General features: G+C 45.8%; 1 protein-coding gene across 10 annotated transcripts in view; it reads left to right on the forward strand.

Annotated features, from left to right (window-relative positions):
* PITPNM2 (phosphatidylinositol transfer protein membrane associated 2) overlaps positions 1–21,575 on the forward strand; it is a 181,442-nt gene that overhangs the window by 13,252 nt on the left and 146,615 nt on the right. The window contains exon 1 of one of the 10 annotated variants that reach the window (XM_033136272.1): positions 13,372–13,602. The exons of the other annotated variants lie outside the window; for them this stretch is intronic. The gene's annotated coding sequence lies outside the window, so the exon portion shown is untranslated. Of the gene's footprint in view, positions 1–13,371; positions 13,603–21,575 lie in introns of those variants that run through there. 10 annotated transcript variants of the gene reach the window in all.

A 21,575-nucleotide genomic window follows, 5' to 3' on the forward strand; every position in this document is an offset into this window, starting at 1 on the left:
GTGTCCAAATTTCATCCCCAAGCATAGCTGATTTTCCATCAGTTGCCTGGGTAGAACTCCCATGAGGATGTTGGGGTTGTGAGGGCAAAGGAAGCAATAAAAGTCTTTTAATGGGAAGGGGGGGGGGGGACAGCAAGAGAAACAATATTGCTTTTTATTTCTGTCCGGTGGGGAGCAGATTGTTTCAGACTAAAGTTTGTTTGAGTGAAGATGGTGCACACCTGCCTGCCTCAGATTTTACTTTGATTGAAATTTTGTTCTGGCCTGCCCAATTTATGACCCAGCAAGCCACTGACAAACTATGGGTGGTGTTAGGCTTCCAAGGGCTGAATCAACCAGCTTGTGCTATCCTGACTGGGGAAAATAAAGGCAGGTTTTTGTGACTGAGCATACAACAGACACAGCGAAGTGAGTTTGTCTTGGTGCATTGCACAAGCTGCCAATTTGTGTTTCAGCTAGTGGTAGAGAGGGTGGCATAGTGCAATAGGTAGAAGCTGTAGCTCCCATCTGCACTGTACATAAAGCAGGATTATACCACTTTAAACAGTCACAGCACTATCCAAGGAATCCTGGGGGTTTTGGTATGTAAAGTGTGCTGGGAGTTGTTAGGAGACACCCCCCTCTTCAATTCTAATCAATCCCTCTTCCTAAGGAATTTTGGGAATTGTAGTTCTGTGGGGAATAGGGATCTCCTAACAACTCTCGGCATCATTTACAAGCTACACTTCCCAAATTCTTTCCCATGATTGCTTACAGTGGCATGGTGCTACTTTAAGTGTATAGCGCACCTGGTGCCTTAGAAACCTACTCGTGTGACAGGCCTGGCTCATATGCCATGGTAAGCCAAACTGTGCGTTATTGCAGGTTAACGTCATGGTTAAGGCAGAGAGGCCGTACTCACAGTCTCAGCTACCACCCTGTTCATTGCAGGGGGTTGGACTAGATGACCCTTGGGGTCCCTTCCAATTCTACTCTTGCCATGGAGGAGCAAAGTGGCCATGAGATTCTCTCTGGGAGTCTGCACATTCACACTGTTCCAGTAAGCCTGGGTTTGTACTACTGTGCTGTATGAACCAAGCCACATTGTGACTTTTGACCGTGGCCCTAATGAAACTTGCCCTTTGATTTTAAAGCTATTTGTTTTATTATTATCTGCCCTCTTTCCCAGCAGTTTGGGGCTGTGGGTGTGGTTCTCTCCCACCCCCACCCCCACCCCAGTTTATCTTTGAAACAACCGAGTGAGGTAGGCCTGGCTGAGCTATGTGGGTGGGAGGACAAGGTCACCCAGGAAGTTCTAGGGCTGAGTGGACGCTGGCATTCTTGGGGTGCTGTATTCTCCACCCAATAAGTTCAGATCCCACACTTGTGGGCTACTTGCATCATGGTAAGATCAGAGTGAGAATCGTAGGCCTGCTTCATACGCACCTTAGGACAAGCAGCTGCCTGTCTCTCTCTTCTGAGGCAGAGTTTCTTTGAGCTAAAGGTCACAATCTGCTTCTGGATTGCAGCCCAAAAAAGGTCTCTCCTTCTTTTGTTTGCAAACTGTGGTTGTTAGAGCTTGTCCAGCGTGATCTCAGTCCCTGCACCCACCCTGTTTCTGTCCCAGGTACCAAGGTTTTTTTTTCCTGAGTAAAGACATTCACCTCCCTGTTTCATTAGCAACAGAAGGAGGTTGGACTGTTGTCATTGTTTGAGCAGGAAGTACTCTAATTCTCTCCCGCTCTGTCAGGGCTTCAACATTCTGTAATCCATGGCCTGAGGCAAACTACACATCCCGTTAAATTCATAGGAACAGAGGAATTTGCTGTATATTGAGTCAGACCATTGTCCACCTCAGTATTTGCTACACTGGCTGGCAGCAGCTCTCCCGTGTGCCGCACAGGGATCTCTCCCAGCCCTCTCTAGAGGTGTCAGAGAAGGAATCTGCATACTCTCCAACATTTTTCTGATGAAAATAGGGACAACCTAAAGTGGGGCATTCTGGGATCAAATCAGAAACTGGCACAGCCTCTGTAAATTTGGGACTGTCCCTGGAAAGTAGGGGCAATTGGGGGGTCCGAATCTGTGACCTTCTGCATTCAAGGCAGATGCCTTACCACTGAGCCACAGCCATTAGAATCATAGAGTTGGAAGGTACACCCAAGGGTCATCTAGCCCAGCCCCCTGCAATGCAGGACGGCTTTTATCAGGGAGGTGGAAGGGTTTTCCTGGGGATGGGGAGCTTTTGGCCCTCCAGATGTTGATGGACTTCAGCTCCCAACATCCCTGACCTTTAGTCATGCTGGCTGGAGCTGATGTGAGTTGAAGTCCAACAGCACCTGAAGGGCTACAAGTTCCTCATCACTGGATTGTTCTCTGCTCTCCCCTCCATTTATGCCATGGTCCCCACATGGCGGCACTTCCAGACTGTTGCAGCTTTTGGGTGGGATTCAATCACAAACCCACAAATTGGTGGTGATACAGGAGAGGGCCTTTTCAGTGGTGGCTGCTCCCAGACTTTGATACCCTAGAGAAGTTAGACTGGCTCCCTCCTTGTCCTTCCGCTGACAGATGCAGACTTTCTTGTTCCAAAAGGCTTTGGGGAACTGACTGCTTTTAATGATGTGGCTGTTTTTATTGTAATTATTGGTATGGTTTTAATAGATTTTATACAGGGTGAGTCCTTTAAAAGAGGCCCCATGGATACAGAGTACACATGTTCCACAGGGCCTCTTTTAAAAGACTCACCCTGTATAGTTTTAATTCCATCAATGTTTAGTTGTTTTTTAAATGATTGTTTCCCCCCCCTACGTTTTAGTGGTTCTTATTTTCATCTGTAGGTTGCTTTGAGTCCTGTCAGGGGGGGGGCAGGGTATAAATAATAAACAAACAAACAAACAAACAAAACATCCACAAGTGGGAGTTTTTGTGATAAAGAAAGTGATGGGAACTTGCATTGGAAAGTGTGGGGTAACAATTGCTTGACACTTTGCTGTCTAACTTCACTGGAAACAAATCAGGATGAATGCCCAATATGCAAGCTGCCTGGAAGAGACGTGAGACTGAGTGCGCTCAGGCCTCGGGACCTTTTCAGACACTGAAGGGAATCTGTGTGATGCAGCATCTTTTCCAGGGATGAGCTGACAACAGGAAGCCTTGGAATTGACCAGGCCTAGCAGAAATGTTTTGACCCTATCCTTCTCTCTTCTGCTAGCTAGCAGAGCCTCTGCTGTGTTTCAGTTTCAAGTGGAAACACTTAGATCCAGCTCAGTGCTCTTTGGTCTCTCTTGACTTTAAACTGTAAGCTGCTTGGGGCAGAACTCTTCATCTTTTTGTGCTTGTACTGCAGAGCGCCATGCATGACATTGGCACGTACTAAAATAACATCTGTAAAATCAATCATTCCTTATTTAAAGAGGGAGGTTTAAAACCGCAACAACACCCAGGTAAAATAACCTTCCCATATACTTGAATTTTTCATTCTTATGTTCCAGTTTTGCTACTCTTTTCCTGTTCCCCCTTTTAATTTTTTTACTTTGTCCTCCCCATCCCTGTTTTTTAATTGTGCTAGGAAATTCTTTAATTAAAAGTTTCATTCTCATTCTGGAACAACTTGATATTAATAATGCATATCCAATTGAGAGTATGTAATTGCTCATGGTTTTATATATATTCTTCCTTGAATTTTATATATATTTCCTCCAGGAATATTATCACTAAAGTCTTGCTCTCTGCTTCAGTGGGGTTTGGTGCATATGTTATGCTCGCTTTTGGAAAACCTAAACTTGCAACCTTGGGAATGCACACTCCTTCACCTTTCTGAGCCACACATTGCCCTCTCCCTTCTCTTTTTGCCTTTTCAGTGGCTTTTGATTCAATGCTAACCATGCTTAATGCTAGCCATGAAAGAGGGACGGGGCAGGACCTTAGTGCTGCGTCTATTTGGAGAATAGGCTTGACAGTGATCCCGCCCAAGAAGGACGTAAGGGTGTCGTGACCATATGTGGGTTTCAGTATGGTTGAGTAAGAGTGGGAGGTAGAGGTACTGGGTTGTGTCCAACTAACATTTATTCTGAAACAGGCCTAAGTTATTTATGTCCATTAATGTCAGTTTGTCTACTCTTAGTATGAAGTGGTGAATGCGGTGGTCATGTGGGATGGTGAGATGGGTGGTTGTGTGAATAGTGGGTTTTATGTTGGTTGAAAGTTTGTATCATGCTGCCTAATGGTTTTCACTAACCATATGTTATTATGGTTATTGTGTATAACCAGAGGTATCACTGTAAAGGTAAAGGGACCCCTGACCATTAGGTCCAGTCACGGACAACTCTGGGGTTGCGGTGCTTATCTCACTTTATTGGCCAAGGGAGCCGGTGTACAGCTTCTGGGTCATGTGGCCAGCATGACAAAGCTGCTTCTGGCGAACCAGAGCAGCGCACGGAAACACCGTTTACCTTCCCACCAGAGCGGTACCTATTTATCTACTTGCACTTTTGACGTGCTTTCGAACTGCTAGGTGGGCAGGAGCAAGGACCGAGCAACGGGAGCTCACCCCATTGCGGGGATTCGAACTGCCGACCTTCTGATCCACAGAGCCACCCGCATCCCATTTATATGATTAGATTTACCTTAATGTAAATTATCTGAAATTGTGGTTATTGCATCTCCGTGTATTTTAATTTTCCTTCCTGTAAACCATTTTGAAATTTCTGTGTTGCTAGTAGCCTATAATCGACTTGATGAGGATGACAATGCCTCTGATTGCCAGTTGCTGAGAATCCCAAGAGGGGAGAGATGCCGTTGTGCTCAGTTCCTGCTTTCAGGCTTCTCAAAGGCATCTCGTCAGACACTGTGAGAACATAATACTGCACTATGATGGGCCAGTGGCTTGACCCAGCAAGCTCTTCTGATGTTCTTATAGTAGTAGTAATAATAAACAATATGCTGCTTTGAGATTGGCATTCACAGAGGGGCACTGCAGTGTGTGTGTGTGTGTGTGTGTGTGTGTGTGTGTGTACATGTGTGAAAGGACAGATCTCTTCCAGCCTCTACCCTGGCTACAATCCAATGCAGGCCACCATTTGCAGAAATCTGATCTTGCGTCTGCAGCAGGGCTTGTTGTGGCCCAGAGGTGGGGGGTTTGGGGTGGGGTGGGGTGGGGTGTTGGGCTCAGAACCCTGCCTCTGATGAAACTTTAAAACACAGTCCCCATGTTCCAAAATGTCATTTTTAAATTGCCCATGCTTGTAAGAGAATTTTGGGGTTCAGAGCTGTCACTTCTGGAGGATGGAGAATATGAATATAGCTGCACCGCCACATCTGATGGAGGTAGAGGGGGAAGACCATCTGTGTGTTGTCGATCTAGTTATATATATTTCATCCCCCCCCAACCTTTTGTAATTAGCAGCACGTTTGGGCTGAAGATGTTCTGAGCCATGCACAGGCTGTTGAAGATGTTACACCTCCCTGCATCTTGCTAGCCCTAATCTTAGCTGCAGATGGCACAACTCATGCTAACATTCACCCACTCGGGTTTGCAGCTTTTGAAGGAATTGGCAGATCTGAAATCTTTCACACACATATTCAACTTGTCATGCTGCTCAGCTTGGTGTACATGCTTGCAGGTGGCACCGTGTCATGCTGGCCCAGGACAATTTTTGCACGGCTAGGCATTTAATATTTAAGCAGCATGCTGCCATATTGGACAAGCCCCAACCCCCAGATTTTTCAGAATACTGAGGTAAATTTATTATTGAACAGTTCATTCATTCTTTCTGTTTTTCTTGTAAACTAGCTGGCCCGGCCACGCATTGCGGCGGCTTTTTTGTGAAATGGAAAAGGAAGATCTGTATATATATAAATGTAAACTGTCCATGCCCACAACTTCTCCCGTTGAATTTCTGCCTGCCTCCTCTCTGTCTTTCCTGTTTCTGACTGCCTCCACAAGCTTCTCCCATTGAATTTCCGCCTGCCTCCTCTCCGTCTTCCCTGTTTCTAACTGCCTCCATACAGCTTCTCCTGTTGAATTTCCGCTTGCCTCCTCTCTGTCTTCCCCCCCATTTCTGCCTGGTACCTTCCCCTCTCCCGCACTTTCCCTGGTCACCCTGAAACTCTGTTGCTTACTGCTGTATAATTGCAAATGGAGCTCGTGTTCTGGAAAGCGGCTGTCGATTGCTGTGGCCTGAGAAGGCGCGCACGCAGACGGCTTCTTCGGGGGTTGGTGGCCTCCATTTTTGCCCCGCGTTACCATAGCAAACAGGCCTCGCAGCGCCACCTGGCCTCAAAGCCCGGCTTCTCTCCTTTCTCTTGAGGTTTGGTCGTGTAGTAGCAGCTCTATCGCCCCCCACCCCGCCCCCCCAGCTCTCTGCAAACAGCTGCCTGCTTGTTATGCGTTGTCGGGCCCCTTGAGGTGGCGGCTGAAAGTTAGGCCACAAATGGCGGATAGCCGTTTGAGGTGGCGGCTGAAAGTTGTCGTCTCAGGAATTGGGTGGCGCCTTTCTATTGGTTGCTGGTTGTGATGTCAGTGTTGTTGCTGGTGACATCTAATAGGCGCGCCAATTTTTTGCGTTTATTCTTTATTTTAGGTATGTCAGGTGTGGTTTTTTTGAAATTTAATTATCCCATGTTATTCCCTGATGGTCATGGAATGCTGTGTCCTAATTTGATGCTGTTTGGTCCAGCAGTTACGGAGCAAGTTGGTAACACCCATGCATGCAATGGGAACATTTTTATATATATAGATAAATATCCTTTCTGTCTGATAAGCTCTGACAAGAATAATTTCCAGTGAAGGAAAAGTCTTTACAGATGTTTAATTGCCTCCCCATGCAACAAACCATTAGTGCAGATACTAGTAGTCAAGTGAGCTAGGAACTTTAGTGTAATTAATTTTAGTTGTAAAACTGCTTTAAATGTGAGGAGGTAAAAAATTACAAGTGTTGCATTTACATTGATTGAATTCAAATCCTAATCCAATACATTTGGTTCAGGTGTCTATACTCCAAACCATGATTTCTGTTTCTGTCATGCAGGCAGATCATGGTTGGCTTCACTCCTTCCTTGCCTTCCCCATGAACCCCCCAAATGATAGTCTCCAAGGGTGCCAACACCCCAAATTGTGATTTGTTGGTTCAGTTGCATCAACAAAGTGCAGTTAGCCTGTGTTGTATTACACAAGGCAGCTGAAAATCATGGTTGCAGAACCTGGTTTCATAGCCACTCACAAAGTATGGTGGTTTGGATGATGGTGGTTCAAACATTATGACAGACCATTGGTTTGGCATCATATCTGGACCATATTAATGGTTTTTCTGATGTAAACGTGGACAGTTCACTAGTTCTGCTCACATGTCAAGCCAAACCATGAACCATGGTTTATGAAGCTTGACCATGGTTTGGCAAGGCATCCCAACTGACAAACCATAGCTTGTGTTAGCTTCATAACTAATAATGGAAAGGTTGCAAGGACTCAGGCCAGGACAGCAATAAACAACAGTTTTCTCTATGTTTGTGGTTGAAAGTATAAGAAAAATTCCAGTTGTAACAATTGTTAATTCCAGGCATTATTATCTATCAGAAGATATAAGTTTAATTTGAGATTATTTATTGTTCCAGCTGATGAAGAATAAACAAAACAGGGCCTTGTCCTGGAGTTAACAATTGTTACAACTGGAATTTGTCTTATACTTTCAACCACAAACATAGAGAAAACTGTTGTTTATTGCTGTCCTGGCCTGAGTCCTTGCAACCTTTCTACTTTATTTCCTGAATTCTCCAAGGACTCCAATTTTCTAATTAATCATAACTAATAATGGACAGATGCATATTTCTGGACTGTGCCATTTTTGTAAGTGTTTCATCCTGTTTCTGCATTAAACTGCATTTTTAATTTATGAAATATATACTTTAACCCTATTTACTCTTAAAGCACCCATTTCAAAAACTGCATTTTGATACCTTTTTTTGAGCTTAGAATTGTGCTAGAAAATTCAGAAAGCACTAAAGCCACTGGATAACTAAATTCTGACCTGTTCATTAGTCTGGGAAGTACAGGTCAGGTCAATTAATTTTGAAATTTGCAAATATCAAATTCTTCAAACACCCCTAATTTGAAGTGGGATTTGCAAACAGCATTTTTTGATGCATATGGTTTGCTGTGTTATTCATGTTGGCCAATTATCTCTCTCAGCCCTAGTTCCTTGTTGCAAAATGGGAACAAAAATAGGTACCCAGTTATAACAGAGGACAATTTTTTGCAGCTTTAATTAATGGGGTAAATACAGAATTTCAGCCTATGTAACTTTCCTTTCCTCTGTGGTGCCTTGACATGGTAAGCTACACTGGCTGAAACTGCTGTTCTCCATGACTCTTCAAAAGCACAGCTGTCAGGGAGGCTGGGCTTGCATAGTTGCTGTGAGACTGAAATACTGTATATAGTGGTTGAAATGGACTTTGTACGTAAAGCACTGCAGTCCTTATGGGGAGTCAAGAGACTGAAGTGATGTAAAGGCTCCCCCCTTCTAATCCCAGGGTGTCAAATCAATAAAAACCAGTCCTAGTGGTATTCTGTTTTGTGTTCCAATTTTGTGTGTGTATGCGAAGACAGCTCGTTTATTTAATTTAAGGCCTGAGTACCGTATGTAGTCAGTTCTTAAAATTAACTGATGTGCTGTTGACTTGTCACCCCGTGAATAAAACCTCATTGCTTTGTAATTTGCTTGACAGGGTTCTGTCCTGTTGACAGTGTGCTCATTACAGGGAGAATATAACCCAGATGTTGGATCCCTGTTCTCTGTTTTGCATGTGCCTTTCTTTCATTTGTTCATTCTCTATCTGTCTGTTAATCTGTTTATGGTGCAAATTGTGTGCCCAGCCTCAGAGTCCCCCTTCCCGGCATGCCTAACTAACTGCTGAGTGTAAAATTAATGGATACAACAACTGGGATTTAAACGGGCACAGCTTTATTGATTGCTGACATAGGAAGCTTTGGCATAGGCCAGTGGTGGCCAAACTTGGCCCTCCAGCTGTTTTGGGACTACAGTTCCCATCGTCCCTGACCATTGGTCCTGTTAGCTAGGGATGATGTGAGTCGTAGTCCAAAAACAGCTGGAGGGCCAAATTTGACCACCACTGGCATAGGGATTGGGCGTGTATCCCTCTTAGCCTCCCTGCTGGAGGACTGAGGCAGGACAAGGTCTATTCAGGGGTGGATCCATCACCAAATGTAGGTTTACGCGGCTGGCCCACAAACGCTGAGGGAAGCTCTGTGGCCCGCTAGCCCTGCGCACTTGGCTTTATGGACAGAGACTTTCCTCCAGACCCCTCTACCCGGTAATGGGGTACCCTTTTAATGCCACCACAGGGAACAGGGGGTGGATGAAAGGCTATAGGATTCCGCCCAAGGCCTAAACCGCCAAAGTTGTGACTAGTGCTACGGAGAAGGAGAAACCTGCAGAGCAGGGGAAATTCCTTCCCGGCTCTGAATACTGTAACTGCCAAAAGACCTCAGCAAAGCGCTCCTAGCTGAAAAGGAAAGGGTTAGAGCAGTAATCAAGTATGAAGGAAGGGAAGGGAAGGGTGGGTGATGCTTCCAGCCGACTGGATACTGCGCAGAGTGGTCGGCCGGGCTAAGTAAATGGCCATGCCATGTCCCCTCCAGGGCCGCTGCGGATTAACTCGTTTGGAGGACGGGTTTGGCAGGAACCCGTGAGCCTCCGCGGCAGCTGGAGTGGCGGAAAAAAACATTCCTAAAATGGCACCACACGTCCGGGTAAAAGGGGAGGCGCTGTGTTGGGCCGCAACAGCCACTCATTGTCAAGATGGTAAGCGGCCATTCCCAGCTCTGCTTTTGTTGAACAAATAACAAAACGTTTTATTAATATTTGGGGGGGGGGCTTTTATATACTGTCTCTGTGTCAAGATATGGCCACAGTCAATAAGTGTCAAAAAGAACAAAAGAAACTATAAAACATCAACAATATATTTTGAAAAGTTATTTGTCCTCTATGTGTTGGCCACCTCTTAAGTTATTGTAACCAAAATTTGCATGATAGTTCCCAAGGTCTAGGATGAGGTTTTCATCTCTCTTTGGGAACTGTTGGACACAATTTTGAATAGAGATGGCAGACAGAAGTTTTCAGAACTGCACTAATTTCAGGGGCAGACTGCCCCATTTCTGTCCTGTTGAGAAACGGGAAGTTGCTGACTCCCCCTCTGCCATGGAAGCCTTCCTTACCTGGGTCAAGCAGCCCACAGAATGGTGGTGGCAGGTTCTCACAAGATCTCACTGGATGCCACTGCCACTCCTTTTTTGCTGGTGGCAGAAGTGGCAGGGTGGGTGAGGCATCAATGGCACACCACCTCTTGTGGTTCCACCAGCCAAGGGAGCTATCTCATCCTTCCTCATGGGCAGGCCGGCCCTGACTGATTTTAACCACTGATTAAAAAAAATTTGAAACTAATTTTTTGGTTTTGTAGAATTCATAGAATTCCTGAGCAATGCTGGGATATTATAAACGAAGGCATTGTAGACAAAAAACCATTGCAAAGTCTGGTTGCCACAGCAGAAAAGGTCCTAACCTTCCTAGGGAGGCAGCCTTATCCCAGGTCAAACTATTTGTCCACCCAGTCGAGCATGGTCTACTCTAATTCAGAGCAGCTCCATGAGGGCATTTTACTATTTTGTAAATTCGATACTCCCTGTATCATTTTGAGATTGTGCTCCCTTTTTGGCCAAAGCCTTCCTGTATGCCATCTAAGTTGGTGTTTTGCACAAATTTTGATGTTGTTTATTTTTTCTCCTGTTTTGATGTGTCATTTAGTTGTTGACCAGTTATGATTGTTGGATGCCACCCTGGGAAGGAGTTAAAACTGAAGTGCAGCATATAAAGGTGTTAATTTAATTGACTGATCCAACCAATAGTCATCTTCCCCCTGCATTACACAAACACAGGGGATTGTTGTGGTGTCGAATCGGAGTCTGTGCACTCTAGAATATGTCTCAGAGTCCTCTGAATTAGAACACAGGGTGACCTGCTTATTGAGCATTGATGCTGACTTGTTTGCAGGGAGAATAAATGCTGTTGGTTCAAAACCAGTATTACCTCACATTTCTGGGTGTTTCTGCGTCGCTTTCCTCACTGCGAAAAGTCGGATCTTTTACGGAAGCGCAAGACTTCCCAATCATGCATGCAAAATCTTGCTCTGCCACTGCGCCTTGGCACTTTCCCAAGTGTGCAAGGGTCATGCAAAAGACGCTTAGGGTTTATTGGCTGAGGAATCAGCATTCGTAGGGTTTCCTGGGGTTAGGAAGTTTGCCCCGCACTGTGAGAGAGCAGGAGTTACTGAAACTGCCACAAAGATAAGCTATGGCTGCAAGGATTAATTGAAGATCACACAGCAATTGCCTTTTCATTAGCTTACTTATTTGGCCCGGAGGAACAAGAATGGTCTGACATCATTGTATGGAAACTAAAATGCAATTTTGTGTTTCATTCTTTGTGATTTAAATGCAGGAGTGTGCAGGCAGTGTGTTTTGTCATGTTTAACCATGCAGGCATGAAGTGGCTCACCTCAGGCTCCCTGCGGCATATGAGTGGCATGCTGCTCCTTTTATATATTAACACTGCAAGCCACATGCCTGTTCTTCCAGACCCTTCAAGTGTGCCTCCATTTTCTAGGGACACTCCTGGATTTACAGAAGCCGTCCCGGTTTTTTATTTTACCCTGGAATGTCCTGTTTTTCCTTAGGAAGTCCCTATTTTAATCGGAGAAATGTTGGATGATATAGAGTTATGCGACCCCCAGGCCAAGGAGATAAGTAACTATACAACCTTTAGAAGACATTGGAGGGTAGCCCTGGATAGTTTTACTATGATTTATATATGTTGGAAGCCGCCCAGAGTTGCAGGGGCAACCCAGCCAGATGGGCAGGGTATAAATAAAATATAATAATAATAATAGAATAGGATATTCATATTTTCATCAGAGAAATGTTGGGCGGTATGTTCTTCATTTTTGTGGTTGACTTCTTTGAGAAGGGAGAAGGAAGCCATCCTCCACACCTATGCTTAGCATCCTGCCAGCAAGTCTTCCTGATGTAGCTGCCCCAAAATTCAGTTCTGGGGTGGCAGCTGGGGAAGGCTGGCTGATTCTCTTCATAAGAAGACATAAAGCCACTGGCCTCCCATGGACATGGAATTGGCCACTGTGAGAACAGGATGTTGGACTCGATGGGCCTTTGGTCTGATGATCCAGCTTTTCTTAAGCTCTGGAAGACATGCCTGTCTGCAGTTAGTGGGTAAGGAGACGCGCAAGTGACTCTTAGGTCTGGAAAATCAGATCCGTGCCCTTGGGTTAGCCTTCCCTGTGTCTGAGTGAGGCTGGGCAACAGCTGGATTCCGGCCTTAGCTATTTAAGTATTCTCAAATTTCTGCTCTCCTTGCAATGTGCTTATCTATCCCTCAGTGCCTCACTTCCTCCTCCAGTTTGGTCCTCCTTTTAAGTTCTGCTGCAGTAGTTCCTTAAGCACACAGGATCCATTTGTGGGTATCACCTTCTTTTTCAGTTTATCCATTACTACTGGGCTCCACCTTAGTGCACTACCCGCCTGACCATGGGGTGTTAAAAAAGGGTGGAGCAGGAGCATTGGGGGCTGCCCCCCCTTGACTCTCCCCCAGCAAGATTAGGCTCCCACAGTGGATCAGAAATGAGCACCTTGATGTCTGGCTGTACCAAGAACAAACCTCCAATCTTCTTTAAAAAAAAAAGCACAAAACTTCAGCTTCTTTAGGTTCAGCTGGGTTATGTTTTGCTGGGGCTGATTTTATTTATTTAGTTCTTTTGCTTTAGTACTGTGGTTGTTTTGCTCTGTTTTTTAACCTTTTCACACACTTGCTTGTTTTTAGTGGTTTGTAACTTTTTATTATGAACTGCCCAGAGGACATTGTTAAATGGGAGCTATGCAAATAAATAAAATGAAGCAATACCCACTTTCTTCCACACTATGTCTGATAGTAGAAACGTTGCCCTCCCTTTGTCATCTCCCCACCCCTAACATTTGCAAACTAGTAAAAAGTCCTATAGGTGAAAAAGCAAAAGGCGTCCTTTTGTCATGGGCAGTGGTCCAGATCTTTGCACCATTTGGGGCACTGTTCCATCCTTCCAGCCTCTTGTTCTTGCAGTCTGGGACTCTTTTTGTTTCTGACATTTCCTCTTTTGCTGCCTGCCTTTCACTCAGGATTATTCCCCTGCAAAGTGGTGTCTTTGCAAGCCGCCTCAGAGTCTCGCTCTGTGCATTTTCTACAGCTCCCCGCTTCTCCATGGCAACATAGCTTAGTGTTCCCTGCTGAGGAGAGAATCCGTTTTTTATTTCTCGTGTCTTTCCCCCCCTTCCCTTCCCTTCCCCTCCCTTCCCCATCCCTTCTCTTCAACTGGGCTTTCCTGTCCACAGACATGGATGTTTTGCTGGGCTTTGTCTGTCACCAGAGTGTGCAGTGATGAGACCGGTGGCCACGGCAGTTCAGCAAGGCTTCTTAGTGAAGGATGGCAGAACGAGGGAACGCTTTGGGAGCCAGGGTGAAAAAGAAACGCGATCAAACACCGCTCTCAGTTTTTTCCCAAAAGGTAATTTGCAAATGCAGGGTGACAACACGGTTGGTTTTTGCCAGCTAGTAAAACTAAGCATCAGGGGTGGCACTCTTGCTTTCTCTCTTAAACCAGCGGCAATTTTGATAATAAATATCTACACACCTGATTCAGAGGTGGAACAATAGAGGTTGGCCTTTTCAAGAGGAAATTTTTAATGGGCTAGTATTGTTCCCACCTGTCCGGCAGGTGAGTCATTGGTAACCAAGTGACTTGTACGTATTTTACTTCTCACTTATTGCTGCCTTGTAACAAAGGTGGCTCTTATTTCAACAGTTTATGGGGACGACTGTGAAAATATAATATGGCTTAGGGCAAAAATGTATTTTTACATGTTGGAGTAATTTGATAGCAACGTTGCTACCCTTGTAGTACAGGTTAGGTGTATATTGTTCGTCCTCAGGGTTTATTTTTCAGTAGGTGGGGATGGATGGATTTGCAGGTTTTTGACACAGTTGTGTATCAACTTGGGAGCAGCTAGCTGCAAAGAGCACCTGTTGGGCAATGCCTCCAACCTCACCAGACCCTGGGGCCATCTTTCATGGTTTATATATGCTTTGTGATTTCTCCTCTCCCCCAGGAAGGTGAAAATGGTAATGAATACTGTATGTGCCACTTGTAATACATTTATTATTATTTTATTTAGCTATAAATTTATTTATGGGACTTATTTTAGGGTATATGCCTTGGAAGGCAGCTTAAATATAATAACACAAAAATAGAATGTTACAAACAAGAAAAATGTAAAAAAAAATTAGATCACAGTGTTGTTGTTTTAAAAACTGGCCAGTTAATCCAAGCATTAACAAAACAGCAATGAGTCTAAAATATAATGAATAATATTAAAACATTTTAAAAACATCTTTTAAAAAAAGCCTTCCACAGGTGGTTTGGGGGTGGCCATGGGAGAGTGGGCCTTTTCTCTCCCATGTTAGGCCCACCAGGCACCAACCTTGTCCTCATTTTTATGCCAAACAAATAGATATTTTCCTGGATTGCATTGTTAAAACCATTTTTAATATGTTGATGTGATTTTATTGTATTTCTTACTTGGTTGTAAATAGCTGGAGGAATTTCATAATGGGATGCAATACATACATTCAATGAACCTAACTTAACCTCTTGATGGCTTATTGCCCCATGGCTTATTGCTTGCTAATGTCTGCATAGCAACCTAGTGCATCTCACACTGCTGTTGTGGTTGTTGTTAGTTTTTATTATTACGTGTCTCCAGGCCTTACTCTCTCAAAGGGGTTGTCAACATATTGCCCTCCAGTCGCTGTGAACTACAACTCCCATCAGCCCTGGGCCATTGGCCTTGCTGGGGCTGCTGGAAGTTTTGTTCCCCAGTATCTGAAGGGCATTCTGTTGGCTTCCCATTATATAGATGAAGAAGCCTAGCATGATTAACCTTGAACCTAATTGGCCCTGTAAGTGTGTCTGCAGTGTGTCTGCCTTGGAGAAGTTTGTAGTAGCAATTCTCTTTGGTGGTTCTGTGGAATTGGGGTGTGTGGCTTGCAGATGGGGAATGAGTAGCTGTGAGAAATCACAGTAGTCAGCCATCCATCAGGGTTGGCACTCACTTGGGTCTGCCGTAATTTTTCAGATGCCAGTGTATGACACAAGGGAGCGTGTTTGGGATGTATTGAAAGCAGGTAGGCTTATGGGAGTAGTGCTTGCAGCTGAGATCTGTGGAACCAGGGAAGAAGCTTTGATGATGCTTTCATGTTGATTGCATTGGGTAATATGAGTCGTCATTTGTAATCTGGGTTGCTCAAATAATGTGGTTGGAACACAAGACTGTTTGCTTCAGTCGAAACCAGGGAAGATCCAAAGGCCCTCTGATGTTTGACAGATGAGAACAGGAAAACAAGCTTGCAGAACCCCTCTTTTTGTACCGAACCAACTTCATAAGCACCCGTCCCCCAGCACTGCCACCACTTTCACACTTTGTTCAGGGCTCTTGACTACCTGCCTGTATTCATTTACTCAGTAGCAGTTTGCCATCTGTTGATTGAAGAGCCACAAAGAGTGTGTGTTTGTTTTTAGGGTTAAATATGATTTGGGGGGGCAAGTTTTCCTTCCTTATCAACAGTTCAAAGCAGGCCTTTGAAAAGCAGTTCAAAGCAGTTGCAGTGAGAGATGGGGGAATCTGTCAGTTTTGGTTTCTCTCTCTTCCTCACTTTGCCAGCCTTAAGTTCAGCACAATAGATTTTCCACATCAGTTTGTGACTTTTTTTTTTAAAGAAGTCCTCGTGAAAATTCACCAGCATTTTAGTATGTATTTTGTCTAATGTATGCATTTTTGTAAGCCATTTTTGTAAGCTATTCGCTCAGCTATAATCTGTATTTTTGTATGTTACTTTCACTAATATATTATCGAAATTTACTATTTGTTTTTACCTTGCTCTTCAGCCAAAAACGCTCTCAGAGCAGCTTACTGACCAATAAAGAAAAAGAGCAGTTCCTCTCTTAGGGTTTTAGTCTAAAATACATGACACAAAAGTGATTGAAGGGATAGCTCAGTTGGTAGAGCATGAGACTCTTAATCTCAGTGTTGTGAATTTGAGCCCCACTTTGGGTAAAAGATTCCTGCCTTGCAGGGGGTTGGACTAGATGACCCTTGTGGTCCCTTCCAACTCTACAATTCTATGAAAAGGAAAGTGCTCCCTCTTCCCTCCCCATCCCCCTTTTCTGATCAAGCCTGACTCGCCTGAAATCACTTGGTGCTCCTCATTGACTTACCTTACTCCTCCCATTTTCACAGATAGAGCTCAAAATACCCAGTTACCTTTTTGGTCTGTTCATCTTCTAAGATAGCAATCTTCCAATACATAAATTTGAAAGCATAGCCCTATAGTTATGGTGTTATTATTTTTTGTTTAGTTTCGGATAGAATTTTTAACTAACCCTTTCCTTTTAACTTTGCCTTTTTTAAACCTTTTCAAACCCTTTCACAGTGTGTGAAATACTGTGTCCTTAAGTGTTTTTGTTTTGTTTTTTGTTTTGTTAAGGTGGGGATTATTGCCCCTTCCCATCACAGGTGTGTGCATAAGGGGCGTTGGCTGGGCCCGGGCCCACCCTAATATCTAAATAATAAAAAGTGGCTTTGCAGGTCCCTTCCTATGATCAGTTGTAGCAGTGCATTGTGGTTAACAGGCTGCTGCTCTGCACCTTCCAGTGAGCTGCATCCTACACCCCCATCCACAGGGCTGGCCCACCAGTGGGCAGGGGTGGCACCTTCCCGGTTTGCCTCAAGTAGCAAAATGGGATGGACTGCCTTGTTTGTCCAAGCCATGAGCACCATGGTGCATACAGGCAGAAGAGGCATGGGAGAGCTGTCATTGCAAGAGTGGGAGCACACTTTCGCTGGCTTGTGAGGAGCCCACCACTTTTTGTGCAGAGAGGGGCTGCATTTATGGTGCGCTTGCATGTGGCAGCCCTGCATTGCTCATCACCTTGAGCAACAGGGCGCACCCCTCCAAGCAGACTTAAGGATGTGCTTGATTTGACGCACCTGAGCACCCCACAAGCCGTTCACCCTGAGTGCTTTTGCAAGATTCCCTGGGTTTCACACCCTGATGGAATGTGCTGCTCATGCCTATGCTAACTATATAGCTTTGTATGAAAAAGGTAACATTGAGCAAGGGGAACCAGTGGTTTGACTCAGCATAAGGCAGTTTGTTCATATCTGTTCTCCTTGTGCCACAATCAGGTTTTTTTTTTAAAAAAAAAAAACAAAAGCTTGGGCGGTGGAGACGGGAGAGCTGGCATAAAGCCCCTTGACCATTAAGTCCAGCTCTTGGGAAAACTCGCTTGGATGCTCCAAGCACTCAAGTGCAGTTTGGTGCTCACCCAATTCCTATCTTTAGGATTTTTTTGTATCACACATAGAAATTTAGGCCTTTTCTACAGTTGTAAGAAAATGAGGTGGGAATGAGGTGGTAGAAATTGTAGTATTTTAGTCTGCAGGTGGAAGGGTTGCATTTTGCAAAACTCCCTTGTGGAAAAAACTCTGGGGTGTTAAAAAAAAAAACCTAGCCAAGCAGGGAGCTGCCTGATTTAGGACTTTTCTCCTTGATAGGCTAGTTCTGTATTTTCCAAGGTGACTTTGATTTTGTTTCTTGCTTTACATGAGGAATATTAAAAAATGGGGTCACTCAACAGCAGCCTGAAGTTTTCCCATCCATCTTACCATCTCAGGGTCCTGCCTTTACATTTTGAAGCATGTTTATGAGACAACAAGTGCACCAAATGTCAGCTTCCTTCCTGCAGGAGGATAGCTTAGCTGCTTCAGAGCACAATTAGATCCCACTTTTTAATTGATGTTGTTGATGATGATTTACTATTTATATTCCGCTTTTCCGAAACAACAAACAGCTCAGAGCGGCTGATAACGGTAGCATTTAAAATTAACAAACATTACAATCACTATAATAATAATAATAATAATAATAATAATTTTATTTATACCCCGCCCTTCCCAGCCAGAGAACCGGGCTCAGGGCGGCTAACATCAATTAAAATCACAACAAAAAACATAAAAACGATCAATTTAAAATAACAGATTAAAATACAAATTTAAAATTCAATTAAAACTGCAGGTCTCAATTTCAAAATAACCCACCAATAAAAGATGAAGCATAAATATTAAACAGAAACCAACCCAAAGGCCAGGTGGAACAGCTCCGTCTTGCAGGCCCTGCGGAAAGATGCCAAATCCCGCAGGGCCCTGGTCTCCCGTGATAGGCTGTTCCACCAAGTCGGGGCCAATATTGAGAAGGCCCTGGCCCTAGTTGAGGCCAACCTAACGTCTTTGTTGCTCGGGACCTCCAAAAGATTATCACTTGAGGACCTTAAGGTCCTACATGGGACATACCAGGAGAGGCGGTCCCTTAAATACGAGGGTCCCAAACCGCATAGGGCTTTAAAGGTCAAAACCAGCACCTTAAACCTGATCCTGTACTCCACCGGGAGCCAGTGCAGCTGGTAAAGCACTGGATGAATGTGGTCCCGCGGCAAAGACCCGGTAAGGAGCCTCGCCGCGGCATTCTGCACCCGCTGGAGTTTCTGGGTCAGCTTTAGGGGCAGCCCCGCGTAGAGCGAGTTACAATAGTCAAGTCTGGAGGTGACCGTCGCATGGATCACTGTGGCCAGATCAGGGCGAGAGAGGTAGGGGGCCAACTGCTTAATACGGCGGAGATGGAAAAATGCCACCTTTGCTGTGATTGCAACCTGTGCCTCCATAGAAAGAGAGGCATCAAAGGTTACACCCAAACTCTTGACGGAAGGCGCTGGCACTAGTTGGGCCCCCGCAAGAGATGGGAGTTGGCCTCCCAACCCCATGTCGTCCCGACCCAGCCAGAGGACCTCTGTCTTCGAAGGGTTTAACTTCAACCGGCTCCCACGCATCCATGCAGCCACAGCCTCCAAGCACCTGGCCAGTGTGTCTGGGACCGAGTCAGGGCGGCCGTCCATCAACAGAAAAAGCTGGGTGTCATCAGCATATTGATGACAGCCCAGCCCGAAACTCCGGACAATCTGGGCAAGAGGGCGCATAAAGATATTAAAAAGCATCGGGGAAAGGATTGTGCCCTGCGGAACTCCACACACCAAGGAGTGTCGCGGCGACAATTCCCTCCCTAGCACCACTCTCTGTCCCCGACCTGAGATAAAGGAGCGCAGCCATTGTCGGACTGTGCCCTGAATCCCCACGTCGGCAAGGCGGTGGTCTAAAAGATCGTGGTCGACCATATCGAAGGCTGCTGACAAATCTAAAAGAATCAGCAAGCCCGAACCGCCTCGATCCAGCTGTCTACGAAGATCATCTGTTAGCGCCACCAAAGCTGTCTCGGTCCCATAACCAGGGCGGAAGCCGGACTGAAACGGATCCAGAGCCAATGTTTCATCCAGAAATCCGCTAAGCTGTTCAGCAACCGCTCTCTCAATTACCTTACCCAGGTACGGAAGATTCGAAACTGGGCGGTAATTGGATAGATCTAAAGGATCTAAGGATGTTTTCTTTAAGAGCGGACGCACCACTGCCTCCTTCAATTCCTGTGGGAAAGTCCCCGTGCCAAGGGACAAATTTATGATCTCACCCAGAGGGGCCCGTACCTCGTCTGGACACGCTCTAATCAGCCAAGATGGGCACGGGTCAAGGGGGCAAGTGGTGGGCCTTCCAGCTTGGAGGAATCTGTCTACATCGGCAGGGAGTATCCGATCAAAGTGGTCCAATATTGGACCCGAGGACAGTCGAGGGGCCTCCAGTTCCATTATTGTATCCAAATTGGCAGGGAGGTCACGGCGGAGCAGCAAGACTTTCTCCGCAAAAAAGCTCGCAAATGCCTCACAGCTATGAGTCGAATTTGTATTTAAATTTGGTTGTCCCTCTAGGGTTGTTAAAGACCTAATTATTCTAAAGAGTTGTGCTGGGCGAGAGCTAGCAGATGCAATGGAAGCTGAGAAGTAAGACTTCTTTGCCGCCTTCATTGCCATCTCATAGGTTTTCATAAACATCCTATAAGATGTTCTTGAGGCTCCGTCGCGAGCACGCCGCCATACTCGCTCTAGCCGTCTGAGCTCCCGCTTCATTTTCCGGAGCTCCTCAGTAAACCAAGGGGTCCGGTTTCGGCGGGGTCGCAGAGGGCGCTTAGGTGCGATCTCATCAATGGCCGTCAAGAGTCGGTTATTCCAATCTTCGACAAGGTCATCTAATGAGTCGCCAGGGGGGGCAGGGTCCCGCAAAGCCTGACGGAATCTATCTGGATCCATCAGCCTTCGCGGGCGAGCCAAAATAGGCTCGCCACCCGAGCAGGGGAGGAGCGGAAAGTCAATCTTGGCTCTCAGAGCGTAGTGATCAGACCATGGCACTTCCACAGAGGGGAGCATGATCACATCTATGCCAGCACCAAAGATCAAATCCAGTGTGTGGCCTGCTTGATGTGTGGGGCCCAAAACAAACTGGGAGAGCCCTAGTGTCGCCATGGAAGTCACTAGGTCCAGAGCCTGTGAAGAGGGAGTGTCATCGGCATGGACGTTGAAGTCTCCCAAGACCAGTAGATTTGGGAACTCCAAGGCCCAGCCTGCCACCACCTCCAACAGGTCTGACAGGGTGGCTGCTGGTGCGCTGGGTGGTCGGTACACCAGCCAGACAGCCAAGTTCTCCTTGGAACCCCACACAAGACCAACACATTCAATACCGGAGATCGCCGGTACTGGCAGAGCTCTGAAAGAGCAACCCTCCCGGATTAACAATGCTACTCCTCCCCCCCGACCCACAGTCCGTGATTGGTGGAGGACGGAAAAACCTAAGGGTGCTATCTCACGTAGGGAGACTACTTCACCTTCCCGCACCCAGGTCTCCGTCACGCAAGCCAGGTCAACCCCCAGCGAGACAAAGAAGTCACGCATGGTGGCGGTTTTATTGCCAATGGACCTGGCATTGCACAGCACCAATGACGGAGGTGGATAATCCCTGCTCACCCTACCCTCGTCCTTCGGGATGGGGCGTAGATTGGAAGGGGTTCGAGCATTATTGCATCTCAAAGCCCTTCGCCCGTAGTGATATCTAGCCCCACCGCCATACCTCCCTAGCCCTTCAATAGTGGAGATCCCAAGCTTCATGTTAGCCTCCCCAATAGGGGGTAACAACACCTCGCTAATAAATCATCTTTGGGCCAATGGAGGGGTGAGTATTCAATATGGGAGATGTGTCTAAAAGATAAACCCCAATCAGCCACACCCCGGCTGGGGCAGACGTTCACCCCGTGATTCTCTGGTTGTCAGTCCCTCTCTCCCTCCTGAAGAGGGTGAGGTGCTGTTGGATCTGTCTGTGATTGTGGGAATATTAATGCAGCATGGGCTATAAAATGAGGATCGCTAGCCAACAGAGAGCCAACTTCGGGTTCAGAAGGCCTGTCTATTCTGTCTCGCCAAAAGTGTAATGGAGA

The sequence above is a fragment of the Lacerta agilis genome, chromosome 17 (assembly GCF_009819535.1).
Source record: "Lacerta agilis isolate rLacAgi1 chromosome 17, rLacAgi1.pri, whole genome shotgun sequence".
Lineage (NCBI taxonomy): Eukaryota > Metazoa > Chordata > Lepidosauria > Squamata > Lacertidae > Lacerta > Lacerta agilis.